At 45.4% G+C, this 15,164-nt stretch overlaps 1 long non-coding RNA gene across 1 annotated transcript; it reads right to left on the reverse strand.

Annotated features, from left to right (window-relative positions):
• Positions 1-7,139: 7,139 nt before the first annotated feature.
• Positions 7,140-13,399, reverse strand: LOC139752270 (uncharacterized). Its single transcript, XR_011713533.1, has 2 exons — positions 13,186-13,399; positions 7,140-7,557 (listed from the first exon to the last, which is right to left on the reverse strand). It is a non-coding gene; the product is annotated as an uncharacterized lncRNA (long non-coding RNA).
• Positions 13,400-15,164: the final 1,765 nt, after the last annotated feature.

Raw genomic sequence — 15,164 nt, forward strand, 5'->3', positions numbered from 1 at the left:
TAGCTTCATAGACAAAGCATATCGGGTCCTGAAACTCTTCCCTTCCACTGAAAACCACTCCGCTTTCATTTCTCCTTGGAATCGCTGCATGCAGAGTTGTCCTTTTTAAAGTCAAGCTTGCCTTCATCAAAGAGAGTATTTTGAATCGCTTTCTACAGGCAAATCTCTAATTCTTAGCCTAAAGCATCTCCAGTAACTTCTGTAATTTACCCTTGTCTCCTCTCATCCGACCTGATCAACCTATCGCTAACTCCCCAACTGATAAAGCCACTTTTTAAGGTCCTTTGTTTTCCTGTCATTCATTTTTTTTTTTTTTCGTTACGAATCCTCTGTCCCCACTCCGAATCTCAAAGAGAGTGTGTCTCTAAGCTAGCTCTGATCCTTGCTCGCCTCTAAGAACCCAGACTTTCCCTTCCTCTTGGAAGCATGCTTTGATGCAACCAGTTCCTAAGAGACGAGACCGCTTTAACTTCTAATCAACCATCCCTTTGTGTACGACGCTCTCTCTCTCTCTCTCTCTCTCTCTCTCTCTCTCTCTCTCTCTCTCTCTCTGCGTTCTACAGGTGTCTAATCATGGCCACTGTTCTCGCGAGCGGATAAACTTGCTTGTGACTAGGTGGCAGTCGGCATGCCAGAATTTAATTGTGTCTTTCTCTCGTCTGCAGCCACTCGGCTGAAGGAAGATCTATTCATTTGATTTACCCGAGGACAGAAGCGAACTGGTGGTCACTGGTAAGGCCGAGACTTACAAGGGAATACGGAGGAAGTATAAAGGAACAGACCGTTAGGTTTGGGTCTTTTCGAGGCTCTTTGTGACGGTGGTTTTACATAAGACGTGAGAGGAAAAGTTGTCGAGACGACGTACAGTGTACTGGTTGAATCATACAGCATACAGTGTACTGGTTGAATCATACAACGTACAGTGGACTGGTTGAACCGTACAACGTACAGTGTACTGGTTGAATCATACAACGTACAGTGTACTGGTTGAATCACAACGTACAGTGGACTGGTTGAACCGTACAACGTACAGTGGACTGGTTGAATCATACAGCGTACAGTGTACTGGTTGAATCATTGTTGTGTGGTCGTGGGTCGTGCAGGGTACTGGCTGAGCCGTCGTCGTCCATGGTTGAGTCGTTGTTTGGGCCGTGGCTCGTGTAGGGCAGCAGAGGGGGTCGCTATTGCGGTTGGGGTTCATGTAAGGATACAGCACCAGTCACTTTTGTGGGTCGTGACTCGTGTTATGCAGGGTCTGAGTCACTGGTAGTGTTGTAGTTCTTGCTGAACACAGCATAAGTCTGTCTTTCTTGTGTGTGTGTGTGCGTGTGAGTGTGTAGGTAGGGGGACGTGCCTCATGCGGTGTACCATGGGTGTCGTGTCTGTTGTTTTCACTCGTTCCGAGCACCGGATGAGGCGATGTTGAAGGGGTCTTGATTCGTGGAGGGAACACGGATGAGGTGTTGCTGGGGTTAGTGGGGGTGGTGTCATGCAGGGCACTGGGCCAGTCGACGGTGATTGGTCGTGGCTCAGACACCGCTGGAGCAGTGGTTTCCTTACTGATTATTTCTTCAGCACCATGAGACACAGACGTGAGAAGATTCTTATACTTATTTCAATGCTTATATTTAGTGGTTCAGCTTCAACACTGATCTTTCCTTTGACTCCATATACACCTCCCCTCATGCTGCTTCCATCACCATGCAAACCATTGCGTTCACTCTTCGTCAGCTGCATCATCAACACCCTGAGGACTGCAGTCACTTACTTGCTTACGAATTTGCCTCTCCATCCAGACTCTCCTTCTAAGCTTACTCACTCTTTCTTCTACATCCATTATCACTAAGCTGGCCAACTATGTCCTGGTACATTACAGAAACAAATCAACAGAAGCATCCATCCTTTTCTACCTGGGTATCACTTGCTTTGGATAAATCATAACTTATTTCCCCAGTGTCTATACCCGGGGCTATCTCAAAATTCAACCAGACTCTCGCTCACTTCTTTAGTCCCATCGAGACACCGACTATCGCTGAGCGTTAGCCGTTCCTTCAGACAGGTTACGAGTGACTCTCTTACCGAAGCGCACTTCGTCAGGGTAGTCTGGCACAGCGTACGAGATGACGGTGTTGCTGTCGCGCGACCGTTTTAGCCAGATGCTGAAGCAGAAGGTGGCCTGGGTGAGCTCGGGCACCTCGCCCAGGTATTTCAGCCACGAGTTCTTGCTGACCCGGCCATTGGTCTGGAACTTGGCTATCACCTTCGTGGAATCTGGAGGGACAACGGGGGACAAGATTAGGTATTATGATTTTACACCCATGCATGAACATATTTTATTTTGTCAACACCCACGGCACAGCGTTCTTCTTTTTTTACGATCCTCTCAGATTGAAATGCTTCAGCTGCTGGTTATTTGCATTCATCCACTTTAGAAGTGGCTGATTTAAGTAGCAAAGGAGTGATGAAGTCATACTTAGAAACACTTTACACTCTCCGTGTTAGTAGGTTGTAGACAGCAGCCCCACGGGGAAGTACTACCCTCCTAATATACATTCATATACATTCATATATATATATATATATATATATATATATATATATATATATATATATATATATATATATATATATACGAACAAAGTGCATATGAACGCGCACCCTCACAGAACACACAAACCTCCAACAGCCAGGATCGAACCCAGTTCGATCCTGGCTGTTGGAGAGGTTTGTATGATATATATATATATATATATATATATATATATATATATATATATATATATATATATATATATATATATATATATATATATATTCAGTGATATTTCTGGTGGTACTGGAGTTAAAGTTAATAACTAAGATGGCAATACTCCAGTCATTGCAATGATCAGTTTTTAACGTGATTAAACAAGGCATTTGATTCTTGTCTCATTTTTATACTATATTCATGTTGCTTAACGCACCAACATGAGAGTTAAATTATCATCATTTCCATCTATGTTCCTTTGGGCATTACGTATTTGCAGTCCAGAGTATATTGATGATGAGTTTGAGAAGATATATTCTATTGCATCTAAGTTAAAGTACCTTAGAACTTTCATTGATTAATCCCTTAAGTTAGCAAAGAAATCATTTTATAGAGTTGAGCCCAAACCTCCCATTGACACCAAGAATCTTTTAGTTTCCCTTTTAATAATAGTTTACTTACTTCCCATGTTGCTTAAATCCTTTAATGTTAAGCAACATAAATATAGCATAAGAACGGGACAAGAATCAAATGCCTTGTTTAATCACGTCAAAAACTATGAACATTGTATTGACTGAAATAATGCCATCTCAACTATTAACTCTAACTCCAGTACCATGAGAAATATCATTGAATATTCTATCATTAGATACACAAAGAATTATAATCTTAATATCAGTGATGGTCTGTACAAATTAGATAACTTTATTGTTGATAAAAATCATAAACAATTCACCTTCTTGTCCACATAATAAGTTTATGATACGCTCGTTGTCTGTATTGGACAATCGCATGTTTACCAAATGGCGTCCTAACTACGTCTCTTCGTTGTATATCAACTGACTGTTACATTTCTCTCTTGTGTCTCCCCTGATGACGTGATTATTACACGAAAGTGCACTTGGGAACTTATCGTGTTTCATTTACCCAGTGGACTCGTGGTAATATACTTGATCACGCGCAAAATTGTGATCCTTTCTAATATATATATATATATATATATATATATATATATATATATATATATATATATATATATATATATATATCCCTGGGGATAGTGGAGAAAGAATACTTCCCACGTATTCCCTGCGTGTCGTAGAAGGCGACATATATATATATATATATATATATATATATATATATATATATATATATATATATATATATATATATATATGTAAAGTCAGATGGCCACAGGCAAGCGTCGGGTGATCATAGTTAAATGTTAGGTTTTGGATTAACTAACAAATTTGCAGATGACAATTCTTTTGTTCATGTAAGGCTCTAGTTTGTACTTGCTTAGACTGATGTTGCAATTACTACTGAAGTTGTGTTTCATAATGGTATATTCTTTGACATTTGCCACAACTGAGTGAAAAGGCACAATTCTCTTCGCGTTATTCCTGTCAATAGAATGGCAGAAGCTGCGCAAATGGAGGAATAGACTTGATATTGCCTTTTGGGCCCCCGGCCCTCGCCCGTAACATATATATATATATATATATATATATATATATATATATATATATATATAGAGAGAGAGAGAGAGAGAGAGAGAGAGAGAGAGTGAGTGGCAGATATAGGGTGTTTTGGTCGAGGTGGTGTGCAAAGTGAGAGGGTTAGGGAAAATGATTTGGTAAACAGAGTAGAGGTAGTAAAAGCTTTGCGGAAGATGAGAGCCGGCAAGGCAGCAGGTTTGGATGGTATTGCAGTGGAATTTATTAAAAAAGGGGGTGACTGTATTGTTGACTGGTTGGTAAGGTTATTTAATGTATGTATGATTCATGGTGAGGTGCCTGAGGATTGGCGGAATGCTTGCATAGTGCCATTGTACAAAGGCAAAGGGGATAAGAGTGAGTGCTCAAATTACAAAGGTATAAGTTTGTTGAGTATTCCTGGTAAATTGCTTGGGAGGTTATTGATTGAGAGGATGAAGGCATGTACAAAGCATCAGATTGGGGAAGAGCAGTGTGGTTTCAGAAGTGGTAGAGGATGTGTGGATCAGGTGTTTGCTTTGAAGAATGTATGTAGAAATACTTAGAAAAGCAAATGGATTTGTATGTAGCATTTATGGATCTGGAGAAGGCACATGATAGAGTTGATAGAGATGCTCTGTGGAAGGTACTAAGAATATATGGTGTGGGAGGCAAGTTGTTAGAAGCAGTGAAAAGTTTTTATCGAGGATGTAAGGCATGTGTACGTGTAGGAAGAGAGGAAAGTGATTGGTTCTCAGTGAATGTAGGTTTGCGGCAGGGGTGTGTGATGTCTCCATGGTTGTTTAATTTGTTTATGGATGGGGTTATTAGGGAGGTGAATGCAAGAGTTTTGGAAAGAGGGGCAAGTATGCAGTCTGTTGGGGATGAGAGAGCTTGGGAAGTGAGTCAGTTGTTGTTCGCTGATGATACAGCGCTGGTGGCTGATACATGTGAGAAACTGCAGAAGCTGGTGACTGAGTTTGGTAAAGTGTGTGAAAGAAGAAAGTTAAGAGTAAATGTGAATAAGAGCAAGGTTATTAGGTACAGTAAGGTTGAGGGTCAAGTCAATTGGGAGGTAAGTTTGAACGGAGAAAAACTGGAGGAAGTAAAGTGTTTTAGATATCTGGGAGTGGATCTGGCAGCGGATGGAACCATGGAAGCGGAAGTAAATCATAAGGTGGGGGAGGAGGCGAAAATCCTGGGAGCCTTGAAGAATGTGTGGAAGTCGAGAACATTATCTCGGAAAGCAAAAATGGGTATGTTTGAAGGAATAGTGGTTCCAACAATGTTGTATGGTTGCGAGGCGTGGGCTATGGATAGAGTTGTGCGCAGGAGGGTGGATGTGCTGGAAATGAGACGTTTGAGGACAATATGTGGTGTGATTTGGTTTGATCGAGTAAGTAATGTAAGGGTAAGAGAGATGTGTGGAAATAAAAATAGCGTGGTTGAGAGAGCAGAAGAGGGTGTTTTGAAATGGTTTGGGCACATGGAGAGAATGAGTGAGGAAAGATTGACCAAGAGGATATATGTGTCGAGGTGGAGGGAACGAGGAGAAGTGGGAGACCAAATTGGAGGTGGAAAGATGGAGTGAAAAAGATTTTGTGTGATCGGGGCCTGAACATGCAGGAGGGTGAAAGGCGGGCAAGGAATAGAGTGAATTGGATCGATGTGGTATACCGGGGTCGACGTGCTGTCAATGGATTGAATCAGGGCATGTGAAGCGTCTGGGGTAAACCATGGAAAGTTGTGTGGGGCCTGGATGTGGAAAGGGAGCTGTGGTTTCGGTGCATTATTACATGACAGCTAGAGACTGAGTGTGAACGAATGGGGCCTTTGTTGTCTTTTCCTAGCGCTACCTCGCACACATGAGTGGGGACGGGGATGTTATTCCATGTGTGGCGAGGTGGCGATGGGAATAAATAAAGGCAGACAGTATGAATTATGTACATGTGTATATATGTATATGTCTGTGTGTGTATATATATGTGTACATTGAGATGTATAGGTATGTATATTGCGTGTGTGGACGTGTATGTATATACGTGTGTATGTGGGTGGTTTGGGCCATTTCTTTCGTCTGTTTCCTTGCGCTACCTCGCAAACGCGGGAGACAGCGACAAAGCAAAATAATATATATATATATATATATATATATATATATATATATATAAACAAACATTTGTAGATTTTCTAGAGATGCTGGACCTGAATTGGTTCATTGTCTGTGCACCATGACATGATAAAGGCCTCAAGTCACGGGGAAACGTCCTCATTGAGGCCGAAAGGTAACTGAACCACGAAAAATGAAAGAGAAAGAGAAGCAAGGCGGGAAGAGGATGGAAATCATGAAGAAAACGGAAAACCACCTCCTTTGTACATGGTCAGGTCGAAGGCGTGCGAAGATAAAGGAGTTCCAAGGTTGACGGTGTAGAGAGAGAGAGAGAGAGAGAGAGAGAGAGAGAGAGAGAGAGAGAGAGAGAGAGAGAGAGAGAGAGAGAGAGAGAGAGAGAGAGAGAAATATCACAGTGGCTCGCTCTTGGGTTAGCAAGGGCCATCAAGTAATCATGCGACGCAGTATTGAGTGATCTACCTAATGGCAGAAGTTATGCACCAGCCGCCACTTCGTGGTAGCAGAGAAGCAAGTATATATCTATAGCCATGTGTACCCACAGTGTGACGCCGGGCAAGTGGGTGGAGCATTGAGGCCAGACTGGCAGAGGTGAGGAGCTGGATGGCGTGAGTCTGGATATAAAAGAGCCGTCATGTGTACTCTCATTACAACGTAGTGTGTGTTAATTCATGGGGTGACTCTTATGAGTAAGTTACACGGAGGGGAAAAAGTAATCAAATTGACTTTTTAAGATGCAAAAATCTCTTCTTTATAGGTTACGTCTCTCTCTCTCTCTCTCTCTCTCTCTCTCTCTCTCTCTCTCTCTCTCTCTCTCTCTCTCTCTCTCTCTCTCTCTCTCTCTCTCTCTCTCTCTCTCTCTCTCTCTCTCCGTGGAGTAACTTACTGTCTTGAGCGTGTGTCTGGATGGTCAGCAGGAGGAGAAGGAGGAGGTGGATCAGGAGGAGAGGAGACCTGGGCCGACCCTCACCCTGCCCACCATCTGCGGCGGGGAGCTGGACCCCAGCTGTGTGGACTGTGTCTCCATGACAGAGGGTCGTCTTAGGGCAGGTGGCCCTCACCCTGCCGCCGGCCCTCACGGTGGCGACCAGCATCATCGCTTCGCCCTCCGTGGCCTCGCTGCGCCCTCCGTGGCCTCGCTGCGCCCTCCGTGGCCTCGCTGCGCCCTCTGTGGCCTCGCCGCGCCCTCCGTTGCCTCGCCGCCCCTGCCCACGCAACACACAAAGATCACTACAGGTGTAACTTATGAATCAAAAGAGTAGAAAATAAAAAAATTTCTCCAGTTCTACCGCAGACCACAGGGCTCAGTGTGGACACGCCAGGTTAGATTAGCTCCCCCAGTACGATGATCTCTCCTGCAGTATAACAGTACGACCCTTGTGTATGTTAGCGTGACCTTTGATGTCAAAGGTCGTGGCATCGTTCAAGGTCAAGGGTCGTACCGTTGTACATAAGGGTCGTCCCGGCGTACTCAGGGGGATAACCACTCGATTACTATTGTGGGTCAGGAGTGCGTGGGTCAGGAGTGCGTGGGTCAAGAGAATGCGGGTTAGTAGTGTGTGGGTCAGGAGTGCGTAGATCAGGAGTGCGTGGGTCAGGAGTGCGTGGGTCAGGAGTGCGTGGGTCAAGAGTGTGTGGGTCAGGAGTGCGTGGATCAGGAGTGCGTGGATCAGGAGTGTGTGGGTCAGGAGTGTATGGGGTCAGGAGTGTTCGGGTCAGAAGTGTGCGGGTCAAGAAAATGCGGGTTAGTAGTGTGTGGGTCGAGTGCGTGGGTCAGGAGTGTGCGGGTCAAGAGAATGCGGGTTAGTTAGTAGTGTGTGGGTCAGGAGTGCGTGGATCAGGAGTGCGTGGGTCAGGAGTGCGTGGATCAGGAGTGCGTGGGTCAGGAGTGCGTGGGTCAGGAGTGTGTGGGTCAGGAGTGCGTGGATCAGGAGTGCGTGGGTCAGGAGTGCGTGGGTCAGGAGTGTGTGGGTCAGGAGTGTGTGGGTCAGGAGTGTGTGGGTCAGGAGTGTGTGGATCAGGAGTGCGTGGGTCAGGAGTGCGTGGGTCAGGAGTGTGTGGGTCAGGAGTGTGTGGATCAGGAGTGTGTGGGTCAGGAGTGTGTGGGTCAGGAGTGTGTGGGTCAGGAGTGCGTGGGTCAGGAGTGCGTGGGTCAGGAGTGCGTGGGTCAGGAGTGCGTGGGTCAGGAGTGCGTGGGTCAGGAGTGCGTGGGTCAGGAGTGCGTGGGTCAGGAGTGCGTGGGTCAGGAGTGTGTGGGTCAGGAGTGTGTGGGTCAGGAGTGTGTGGATCAGGAGTGCGTGGGTCAGGAGTGCGTGGATCAGGAGTGCGTGGGTCAGGAGTGCGTGGGTCAGGAGTGCGTGGGTCAGGAGTGTGTGGGTCAGGAGTGCGTGGATCAGGAGTGCGTGGGTCAGGAGTGCGTGGGTCAGGAGTGTGTGGGTCAGGAGTGCGTGGGTCAGGAGTGCGTGGGTCAGGAGTGCGTGGGTCAGGAGTGTGTGGGTCAGGAGTGCGTGGGTCAGGAGTGTGTGGGTCAGGGGTATGTGGATCTAGCGAATGCGGGTCAGGAGTATAAGGTCAAGCGTATGCGGGTGAAGAGTATGAGGGTCATAAGTTTGCGGGTAAGGAATATGTGTTGGGTGTATGCTCGTCTGAAGCGAATGGATCATTAGGATCCTTATGACAAAATCAATTTAAATGATCGAAGTACAAGTTTTGATAGACGTTAGGAGATTAGATCACATCACAACACGATACTTCACTCTCCTTCTCATTGCTCCCTATTATGTGAGTATCCAATGTACGCTGAGGGAGGACGTGAGAGAGCATTTAGCGGGTTGGTTTGAGGCCCGCTGGCGGGAGGATCATGGCTGGTCTGGGGCCCGCTGGCGGGAGGATCATGGCTGGTCTGGGGCCCGCTGGCGGGAGGATCATGGCTGGTCTGGAGCCCACTGGCGGGAGGATCATGGCTGGTCTGGGGCCCACTGGCGGGAGGATCATGGCTGGTCTGGGGCCCACTGGCGGGAGGATTATTGCTAGTATGGGTCCCATTACCAAGGGGGATAATGCCTGCTCTAAGACCCACTGGTTCGAGGATAATGGCTGGTCTGGGGCCCACTGGTAGGAGGATCATGGCTGGTTTGAGGCCCACTGGCAGGAGGATAATCAAATTGAATATTGAGGGATCTTTGAGGGCGTGAATTTCCAAATGGACGTCGGTGAAGCTGAGGAAATCGAGTGAATCATTTAATATCAGAGACCTAAAACTCTCGATAGACAGGAGGTAATCTTAGGGAGCAAGAGCTACTATCTATTTCAGAGTCCTCACATTTTTGTTCGCTGTTTCCAGTTTCGTTGTCCGTGATGCTCGCGGGGTCAGCGTCATTCAGAGGTGACACTATGATAAGCATCGTGTACAGTGTCGGAATCATTCATACAGTGTTGGAAGCCTTTATATAGTGTCGAGAGCTTTATACAGTATTGGAAGCCTTTATAGAGGGTCGGAAACCATTATATAGTTTCAGGAGCTCTTATATTGTGCCGGGAGCCTTTATACAGTGTCGGAAGCCTTTATAGAGTGTCGGAAGCCTTTATAAGTGTTTGAAGCCTTTTAAGCAGTGCCAGAAGCCTTTATACAGTGTCGGAGGACTTTGGTGCAAGCCTTTATACAATGTCGGAAGCTTTTATAGTGTTGGAAGATTTATACTGTGTTGGGAGCCTTTATACTTTGCTGAACGCCTTTATAAAGTGTTGAGAGTCTTTATACAGTGTCGGAAACCCTTATAGTGTTTGAAGTTTTTATACAGTGTTGGAAGCCATTTTAGAGTTAGATGCCTTTATACAGACTGTTGTTGAGAGCTTTTATAGTGTTGGAATCCTTTATAGTGCTGGAAGCCTTTAGAGTGGTGGAAGCCTGTATACAGTGTCGGAAGCCTTTATAGTGTTGGATCTCTTTATACAGTTTCGGAAGCCTTTGTGCAGTTTCAGAAGCCTTTATAGAGTTAGAAGCCTTTATACAGTGTCGGAAGCTTTTATGGTGTTGGAAGCTTTTAGACAGTGTATGAAGTCTTTATATAGTGTTGAAAGCCTTCGGAGTGTCGGTAGCCTTTAAACAGTGTCGGGAATCTTTATACAGTCTCAGAAGCCTTTATACAGTTTCGGAAGCTTTTATGGTGTTGTTAGCCTTGAGCAGTGTCAGGAGCCGTTGAATAGTTTCGGGAATCCTTTTGTACAGTGTCGGAAGTCTGCATACAGTGTTGCGAGTCTTTATAGAGTGTTGGAACCTTTACAGTGTCGGAATCCTTTATAGAGTTAGAAACCTTCATATAGTGTCGGGAGCCTTCACTCAGTCAGAAGCCTTTTTTATTGTTGGCAGTCTTTGTACAGTATCGAAAGCCTTTATGCAGTGTTGGGAGCCTTTATACGGTGTCGGATGCCTTTACACGGTGTCGGATGCCTTTATACAGTTTCAGAAGCCTTTATAGTGTTGGAAGCCCTTATACAGTGCCGGAAGCCTTTATATAGTTTCTGGAGCCTTTTGTGCAGTGTCGGAAGCCTTTCAGTATTAAGATGAAGTGTGCCGATGCTGATCGACTCTGTGTGTGTGTGTGTGTGTGTGTGTGTGTGTGTGTGTGTGTATGTGTGTGTGTGTATGTGTGTGTGTGTTGTGTGTGTGTGTGTGTTGTGTGTGTGTGCGTGCGTGTGTGTGTGTGTGTGTGTGTGTGTGTGTGTGTGTGTGTGTGTGTTCTGGTTGACAAGCTGGCAGCATAAGTGTCATCATCTTGAGGTACCGCAGTGGCAGCAAGTCTACACTGAGGAGGATTTTATATCTTCCAGTTGGAAGATGTCATTCCAGAGAGCGAAGCCGCGGGAGGCGAAGCCACTCTACCTTGTTGCCAGCGTAAGAGGTGTTCTAACCCACTTGGTCTACCACCGTGTACATGGGCAAGAAGATCAAGATGATAGATGGGTAGATAGACCCACTTGGTCTACCACCGTGTACATGGGCAAGAAGATCAAGATAATAGATGGGTAGATAGACCCACTTGGTCTACCCCAGTGTACATGGGCAAGAAGATCAAGATGATAGATGGGTAGATAGACCCACCTGGTCTAACCCCGTGTACATGGGCAAGATCAAGATAATAGATGGGTAGATAGACCCACTTGGTCTACCCCAGTGTACATGGGCAAGAAGATCAAGATGATAGATGGGTAGATAGACCCACTTGGTCTACCCCAGTGTACATGGGCAAGAAGATCAAGATGATAGATGGGTAGATAGACCCACTTGGTCTAACCCCGTGTACATGGGCAAGAAGATCAAGATGATAGATGGGTAGATAGACCCACTTGGTCTACCCCAATGTACATGAGCAAGAAGATCAAGATGATAGATGGGTAGATAGACCCACTTGATCTACCCCCCGTGTACATGAGCAGAAGATCAAGATGATAGATGGGTAGATAGACCCACTTAGTCTACCCCCGTGTACATGGGCGGGGGAGATCAAGATGATAGATGGGTAGATAGATACGTATATTGATAGACATTTGGGCATCTGTGAGTAAGTTCACCATGCCAGTTCTGGTAAGAGACCTCCATTCTGATTAGAGATTTTTCGATGTGGAAATATGATGTTTGTGATGTATTAAGAGTTACGTTTATATAAGAGAATCTTGCTGACCTGTTAAGAAAAAAAGTGGTGACATTTGTAAATTTACACGTAAATAATACGTGTATCAAAGATTTACACCTGCGGACTGGGATGATTTACACCGGCGGACTGGGATGATTTACACCGTCTGACTGGGATGATTTACACCGGCTGACTGGGATGATTTACACCGGCGGACTGGGATGATTTACACCTGCGGACTGGGATGATTTACACCTGCGGACTGGGATGATTTACACCGGCTGACTGGGATGATTTACACCGGCTGACTGGGATGATTTACACCGGCTGACTGGGATGATTTACACCGGCGGACTGGGATGATTTACACCGGCTGACTGGGATGATTTACACCGGCGGACTGGGATGATTTACACCTGTGGAATGGGGTGATTTACATCGGCGACTAATATGATTTACAGCTGTGGACGGAGATACCTTTCTGTTTTACTGAAAGAATATTGGCAGAAATATTCGGGAACTTCAGCACAAGCGCCAGCACTCAGTGCCCCCACACCACCGACGTGTGTGTGTGTGTGTGTGTGTGTGTGTGTGTGTGTGTGTGTGACGTGCTCCATGTGTGAGAGACCCATGACCTCCCCTCAACAGGTCAGCGATCATGAGGTAAAATGAGGCAATATGTCCCCGTCTGCCTGGGTCAGCGTCATCTCTGAGAAACATATATCATCATCACCACCAGGACTGCTGACAACAACAACAACAATAGACAATCAATAGCCAGATGGAATCCTATTAATGGAGTTCACTTCCGTCTATCAGGGGATCCGAATGTATAAAACACATTACGAGTGTCATGAGACACGACATGGAGTGGACAGTCCCTAGTCTTCAAAAGCCTTTCCTCATATTGCTTAATTATCATCTGAACCTTCGGTTGTAATTAGTAAGATACATCTGAACCTTCTGTTGTAATTAGTAAGATACATCTGTTGTAATCATTAAGAGAATTACTATTTACTGACAATTACTCTGGCCACCTCCACTGTCTGTCTGATCACTCGGGTTACCTCCATCGTATGTGTGACCACTGGCACTCTACCACAGTCGCTGTGGGTCTCTCCACCATTTCAGCCATCACTATACATCCCTCCAGTCCCTTTGGTCTTCCCCGCCGCCTCCATCTTCACTCAGACAATATACCTCCAGTGAGTTGTTCACGATCCTCCAGGCTCCCTCCACTGCCTCTGTTGTCACCCTGGGCGGAGATGAGGTCAGTCCCCTCAGCTGTGGTTGGTCCTGCGCGGCTTCCCGCCTGCGTCGCTCCACTCTACCACGGGTAGTGAGGTCTTCACCGACGCGGGCGGTGAGCAACGGGAGTCGAGGGGCAGGTCAAAGAGAAAAAGAGAGAGAGCGAGTTCCGCTCCCTGACCTCTGTCGCAGCTGACTGAGACGTATTGACTCAACATGCATTGGTCCACTTGCCCCAGTTAACTGCTCGAGACAAGAAGTTGATGACAGTATAAAGGAAATCAATACCTCAGATGGTGGATAGTCATAGCAGTGTGTGTGTGTGTGTGTGTGGTGGGGGAGGGGTGATCAAGATCGTAGAACCTATCATTAACAGTGATGGTAGGTAAGAGAAGGATTATTACCTTGTTACTCTACGTAAATTGATTATTTTGGGAACTGCTATTACTCATGTACAGTGAGTGTGATAGAAATCAAAGAGCAACAAACTACTGGGTCCTTTCGAGGCTGTTGGTGATGGTGGAAGGGATCAGAAACTCACAGATTGTATGGTCGGAGTAGATTTGCTTGAGGACCTAAGTGTAGGTACCTTTCATCATGCTGAATACGATTCTGTTTCTGAGTTGTTTAGTAGCCACTAAGTTCTGTAATTAAAATGAAAAGAATATGAAAGAGGAGTGACGTACAGTGTAGTAACAATCTGTCACATATATGAATATATGATAGATGGTTTCTTCTGTGTCTCTTCCTTGAATGACTACCATTCCTTCACCCTCTGATGCTCCTCTTGCTAATCCTATGCCCCTTCCCTTAATCATGTTTAGAACTTAACGAAAAGCGCTTCTTTCTCTGGACACAAGCAAGACTTATGGACCTGATGACATCCATCCCCGTTCTACCCTTCAAGCTATCGTCCTGTAGTTTTGATATCTTCTATTTCCAAAGTCATTAAATCCCTTCTCAAAATCCCGCATCCTCAAGAATCTTGAATCTCACAGTCTTATCTCTGATCACCAGTGTGGCTCCTGTAAGGTGAGATCCACTGGTGATATTCTTTCTCATCTTACTAATGTCTGGTCATCATCCCTGAAAGATTATTGGGAATCCTATATCGTTGCTGTTGATATAGCCCAAGATTTTGAGAGTGTGGCATTGGAGTCTCATCTGTAAGCTACCTTCTTTTTGGCTTTGTTCTCTCATATATAGCTTCCTCTTTGGCCGATCTAATTCCGTGGTTGTTGATGGATCAACCTCTTCCCCTTTTTTTCATCGACACTGGTGCCCCTAAAGGTCTTGCACTGTTTCCTACACTTTTTCTCATTTTTTTTTTTTTATCAACGATTTCCATTCTTCTACTAATAACCGAATGCACTCATACGCTAACGACTCATCACTGCATTCCTCCACATCATTCAATTCTGCTCCTTTGTCTCTCTTTCGATCAGCATCTCGTCTTGACTCAACTTACTCAGTAAAGTCAGACTTGGACAAAATCTGGTTAAGTTTAATGCCTCCAAGACTCAGTTTCTGCCCTTCTCTCTATCGAAAATTCCTCACAATTTTCGTCTCTCCTTCGATGGCTTTCTAATTCCACCCCTTAACTCAGTGAACATACTTGGCATTACTGTAACATCTACTCTATCTTGGAAACCCCACATTACGGAAGTAGCTAATTCTACCTCTAAGAACCTGAGAGCCATGTTTAGGTGTCGAAATGTCTTTTCTTCTGAACATTTGCTCTGTTTATACAGAGGACTGATCCGTCCTTGTATGGAATTCTGCTCTCACATCTGGGGTGGTTCTAGCTCTGCATCCATTCTTAGAGTTGAGTCGAAAGCCGTCCGACTTATAAACTCACCCAGGGTAACTTCAAAACTTGACCCTCTTTCCCCTACGCCGTAATGTTGGTTTACTTTCCCTCTTCTGTAGGT

The sequence above is a fragment of the Panulirus ornatus genome, chromosome 1, assembly GCF_036320965.1.
Source record: "Panulirus ornatus isolate Po-2019 chromosome 1, ASM3632096v1, whole genome shotgun sequence".
NCBI lineage: Eukaryota > Metazoa > Arthropoda > Malacostraca > Decapoda > Palinuridae > Panulirus > Panulirus ornatus.